This window comes from Hakea prostrata, unplaced genomic scaffold (assembly GCF_041222555.1).
Source record: "Hakea prostrata isolate BN-2017 unplaced genomic scaffold, UWA_Hpros_2 contig_22, whole genome shotgun sequence".
NCBI lineage: Eukaryota > Viridiplantae > Streptophyta > Magnoliopsida > Proteales > Proteaceae > Hakea > Hakea prostrata.
Window position 1 is genome coordinate 409,631 of NW_028291141.1, and position 6,198 is coordinate 415,828.

The 6,198-nt window shown below is 36.6% G+C and overlaps 1 non-coding gene across 1 annotated transcript; it reads right to left on the reverse strand.

The window, feature by feature from the left end:
* Positions 1 to 5,669: 5,669 nt before the first annotated feature.
* On the reverse strand, positions 5,670 to 5,741 carry TRNAE-UUC (transfer RNA glutamic acid (anticodon UUC)). Its single transcript has one exon. It is a non-coding gene; the product is annotated as a tRNA-Glu (tRNA).
* Between the last annotated feature and the right edge of the window lie 457 nt (positions 5,742 to 6,198).

A 6,198-nucleotide genomic window follows, 5' to 3' on the forward strand; every position in this document is an offset into this window, starting at 1 on the left:
AGTTTATGACATTTATAAATAATTAAGGGTAATTTTCATATAGACCTCCCGAGGTTTGGTCTATGTCATTTTTAGTCCAAAAAATTTAAGACTTTGCATATGCCTTCCCCTGTGCTATAGAAAAAGTCAATTTAAGGACAAATTATCGTTTCTATGACCAATTTACCCTTATTCTCTTTTTTTTGGGCAATTTTTATTTGGACCCCCTGAGGTTTGGTTTATGTCATTTTAGTCCAAAAAAGCTGAGACTTTGCATTTGCCTCCCCTATACTATAGAAAATGTGAATTTAAGGATAAATTATCACTTATATGACCAATTTGTCCTTATCCTTTTTTTTTTTTAATTTAAATTTTTTACATATACATTCTACTTGCCATGAAACTCGTGACTCCCCTTTTAGTCCAAAAATTTGGTTTAATTTTTTACATACATCCTACCTGCTTGTACTATAATTTTTGGATTAAATGGGAGTCACGAGTTTCATAGCAGGTAGGATGTATATGTAAAAAATTTAAATTAAAAAAAAAAAAGGGCAAATTGATCATAAAAGTGATAAATTTATCCTTAAATTCACTTTTTTTTATAGTACGAGGGAGGCAAATACAAAGTCTCAGCTTTTTTGGACTAAAAATAATATAAACCAAACCTTAGGGGGTCCAGATGAAATTTGCCCAAAAAAAAGAGAATAAGAGCAAATTGGTCATAGAAACGATAATTTGTCCTTAAATTGACTTTTTTTATAGCACAGGGGAGGCATATGCAAAGTCTCAATTTTTTTGGACTAAAAATGACATAAACTAAACCTTAGGGGTCCATATGAAAATTATCCAATAATTAATTATGATAATTGGTCATGTATGATAAAAATAAGGGAAAATTTTCCCAATGGTCTGATTTTAAAAAGATGTGTTTAATAAGATATTTTTAAAAAGTTTTACTTAAATGGATTATATTTTTTAAAATAATTATAAAATCCTAAATTTCATGATAATTTTTTCTACTGAACCAATATTCTCGTATAAACTACCCTCAAATCTTTTATATAAAAACTTGTAAGAAGTGCTTACCAATTCCTTTAATCTCTTGGTAATTCTAGGGCCGACAACGTCTTGTCTTTTGTAGCTCTTAGTCCATCTATCATTTTTCACTTTCATCATTTGCAACGAAAGACATGAGGGTCATTTGGGTTATTCATAGTAAAATATTAATTGAGTGAAAAAAATTATCACAAAATTTAGGATTTGATAATTATTCTCACAAATAGAATACATTTGAGTAAGTTTTTTAAAAATCTGACCATTTGGAAAATTTCTCTAAATAATCCTTTGGTTTTCACTAGGGATAATATATGCGTTTAATAAAAAATGGGTTTGGTAGGACTAGGTAAATGATATATTAAATATCATCAGTTAGGTTTTGGGTTGATTTCAATTTTTTTTTTCCCAAAAGAAGTCGTTTGTTGTGCATAGAACCACATCATGAGACGTGGATTATACCAAATAGAATGTTGAGATTAAATTACCCATTTAAGTGAAAGAAACCCAATTTTGAAACCCATTTTACCAATATCCAAACGTATCCGATTATACACACATTCTTTCTTCTCTTCTTAAACTAAAGCATGAATCCTATCAAACAACTGAACAGAAGCCCTAACAATGGAATCATCCACTAGTCAACCTAAGCTTTTGAACCATCAACGGAATCACGGCTATTAAAACCACAATAGTTTCAACATAGCTTTGTGGAAATCAGCCAAATCCTTCTTGCCTTGTTCTATAACAGTTCAACAATATACTGATGCAATACTGATGTACCTAAAACCCCATTAGTCCCTTGCATCCTTCTCTCCTCATCATCACAAACTCTACTCCATCAATCAATTTGTCCAACCCCAATCGGGACTCTATCAGTTAATTGGCCTAAACCCCATTTTCAAATAGAGACGACAAAGTTGCAAAAAGGGGAAGAGGTATTAAGGCTGGAAGAAGGAACTTCTATTTCTTCTAACTTTGGTTTGATTCTTTAATTCTGAAGTCTAATCCCTCTTCCATACAGAGACGGCAAAACCTCTTTCAGAAGGATAATGTGCATGACCCAAAAATAAAAGTTCCCCTTTCTGCACTTTGGCTTCATGATCAAGTTCTTTTCCAACTTCAGAAATTTTTGAGGAATCAAGTGTGGAAGAAATCGAAAATTCATTCCCACATTCTAATCCTTCAACCTGAACCTACGGATCATGAGAGGTTGTGAGGTTTGAATGATCTTCATTCCAGAGATTTGAGGAGAAAGAGGAACTCGTGGGAGGTGAAGTGTCTGAAAATGGGTTCTCGAAAGTGGGTTGGTGTAAGTTAAGTGGGTTTCATATCTTGGATTTTTTTTTTTTTTTTTTTTCACTTAAAAGTTGATACTTAATCTCAACCATTCATTTAGTAGGGGCAGACGTTCAAATCCTTGACCTCTTTGGACTTACTGCGACTTACTGCCGCCATAAAGGAGGCTGCCACCACTATGCTAGAAGCACATCAACTAGTTGGTCCAAATCAAACAAGCCTTTAAAAGACCTTCATAATGGTTCTGAATCTGTTTTTTTCCTTTCAACAACATTTTATGGGGATCCACAAGTAACATGTACACACTAGAGCCGGCCATTGACATCACCCTCTCAACTCATGATAGAAATTTGTTAGTTCGTCCTAGGGGTGGTGCAAGTTTGTCCTTGGCGGCTCTGACCCTCCCTAAGCCCGAATAGGGCTTGGGTTTAAGATTTTGGCCATGAGGGGGTAGGTTAAGGCCAAAATATTTTGGCCCTAACTAGGGCCAAGGGCGGGTCTGGGATTACTCTTTGGCCCGTCAGGCCAGTCCCAACATGTCCCTAATTTTTTGCCTTGACCCTAGCCCTAATCTTGGCCCTGATTTTAACCCTGATCTTAATCTTAATTTGGCCCCTGATCCTGGCCCTACTCTTGAGCCTGATTGTGGCCCTGATCCCGACCCTACTTTTGGCCCTTATCTTAACGCTGATTTACACTTTCATGGAAACAAATTTAATTTTATATTACTAATTTACTTTTTGAATTTTTGTATTTAGGAAATATGATTTCTAAAAAATTAAATTTAAAAAATATAGAAAAATAATTATGATTTGAGTGTGATTCCAACTTATGTTGAACTACATTGAGAGGGCTACCACCCCATATAGTCATATTTTGATTAAGAAGCTTGCTTTTCTTTTCTTTTTTAATTTCATATTTAATAATTAAATTAAATAATTATGAAAAATAATATTTTGTTATATAAAAATTATTTTTACATATTATTAATTATCTAAAAATTATTCTAATGATTATTTGGGAACATTCATGTATGTATTTGAGTGTTGTAACTTAAATGGCAACTATTGGGAGTAGCACTGGTAGTGGGCCCCACAACATTGCTAGGCAACATGGTGATCCATTGATTGTCAACGATAAAAAATCATGATGCAAGTATTGCCTCAAGACCTTGAATTCGGGTGGTTGAATCAAATTGAAGCAACACTTGGCTGGTAGCTACAAAGATGTTGCCAAGTGTCCCAAGGATCCTTATGAAGTGCAACAAGCAATTGCAACAAATGTAAAGAGAGGGAGACAAAGAAAGGATGATCGGGCACAAAAGCAAAGGGAATTTGATGATACAGTGCTACAGAGACCTTTTGTTGACGTTGTTGAGGAGTTAAACGACGACGAATAGAGGAAGACCATGGGTATTGAGTCACAGTCTAAATGGAGATAGATGAAGGTTGCAATGGAAGCTAGAAAACAGTCCTCACATTTTGAGAATGTGAGCAATATGAATAGTCAAGAGGAGCAAGTGGTTTGAGGTTAGGGGCATCCATGCCACCTAGACATAGTTTTTACAAAAGTGGGGGAAGTGAGAGGACTAAAAGGAGGACGAAGATTGCACATTACGATGCCACATTTGACCAAGACCCCTCCCTCTTCAAGCATCAAGACAACTATCAAATAAGCATCCCTGGAGGTAAAGAAGGTAGTAGGGAGGAGCAAGCTAAGTTTGCAATCAGTAAATTCATGCTCTAAAACAACTTCACAACCAATGTGGAAAACACACCATACTACTAAGGGATGATCAATGTAGTTGCTAGGGAAGATATAACAACCCCCGTAAATCTAACTCGAAATCCGTATTGCAGGTCCGATAACCCGAAGGTCAAGTCAAATTAATTTGTGGAGTGTCCGGATAGAAGTCCATGATCCACACCCTCAACCCATGGATCTGGATTCTCTTGATGAAGAACCTGCCTTGCTAGGAAGTTGGATCTCTGGTAGAAGGCATGTGGTAATTGGAGATGTCCGAAATGAAGGTAAGACCTCTTCCATGTGTTGGTTAGGGTTAGGTTGAGGTTGGGAGTCAACCCCTTGAGCAAAGCACCCAAGTACAACAATGTACTAGGGGGTGGTTGCATAAAGCGGTGGATTGAACCAATCGACCGCCAGGTCCTGCTTGCGGGAATTTGCCCTAATTTGCCCCATATTCTCTATAAATAGCAACCGTTGCCCTATTAACGTATTATTATACTCGGGATTGCTATTTTGGATGGTTAGGTGGTAGTGGAGACGTGCTGGAAGGTGAGCGAAGTGCAGATTGAGACCTGGAACATTTTTCCCTCAGTTTTTGCTGTTCTAGATGAGGTAAGTGAATCCCCATTCACCCATTCTCTTTCTTCAGCTATTGATTGGTGTAGTTCTACCCCTATTTTGTTGGTAGTTACCTATTTTATTGGTTGTATCTCGTTTTCAATGTTCTTGAAAGGATCCTGTCCGAAAACGAATCCCTGCATTCAAATAAAGGATGGATCTATTCAAGGGAAAGAATTTGGGTGATAGTTCTGTGTTAATTTTAGGTTTTTGTTTTACCCCTTGGTTATAGACATGTTAGGTTTGGAATTCGGATTGTGATCATCCCAAAACCATATTGAAATCGGATGATCAAAAGCCTGAGTTTTCCGATTTGAAATTGTTTGTTTTTGGAGCGGTTGCTCAAGGCGGTTGCTTGGTGGCTAGGTCACAGTAGCTATGTGACTTTTGGCTTTTACTCGATTTGACTAATGTCTCTTATGTTATCTTGTAACCCTATATTTAGGAGGACTCTATCTTCGTTGAAAGTCTTATAATTGTTATTGGATTGCATTTTGAGGAACTTCTACTTAATTACAAGTAAAGACATATATTATTGTCTATATGCAATTACATATACATGATGAATCAATTGTTTTCTTTACTATTCTTTAATCATCTATCTTGCTGTAACTGTATAAAGCATGATTTTTTTCCGCTAAAAGGATCATTATATTAAGCGAAGAAGAAATATTAAAAATACATCAATTAATACCTTATAAGGAACCAACCTCCCTTATCCGCAACAACTGTTGCCCCCAATACACCCTTCCTCATTGGTTCCTACTTAGATTAGAAAACCACACTAACTCATAAAACGAAATCTTGGACGTCTAGAGGCATCCACATCAAGTTCATTAAGGATTGAAGATGACCAAGGAATGTTTAATATCAGAAGTTCCTATCCTAGCTGCCGAATTTGCCAAAAAATCTGCCACTATATTCAGCCTCAAAGTTGGTTTTAACATCTAAAAAAATACTGAAATTAAAAATTCCATTGCCGGGAATTGAACCCGGGTCTCCTGGGTGAAAGCCAGATATCCTAACCACTGGACGACAATGGATTTATAAAAGAAATAAATAACTGATACTATTGTATACTTGCTGTTTGTGATATTCTTTTATGTACTTCATCATTTATGATATTGACAACTGATTATGGTATGATGAGGAATGATATAGTGTAGTTGTGATGGAAAGGGTATTCCACTTGGATATCTTGGCTTGAGATATTATAGGGTTGTGGTATGGGACACATGCTCATTGATGCCTCTAGCACTATCATAACTGTTGGATGACATTCCTAGGGAGTCTAGAATTGCATGGCTAGGTACCCCACATGCTATTACCCTTTCGGTAGGGGAATTGAAGCTGGATGACCCGTGACGATGGTGACGTGACTCTGTTTCATCCTACAGCAGTAACCAGTCCATGCGGAGACTCAGTGGTCCATTGTTGTTCATGCAATGGTAGGGTTGCATATGTTAGGGTTGGGCTCATGGACGTCCAAGGAGCGGCCCG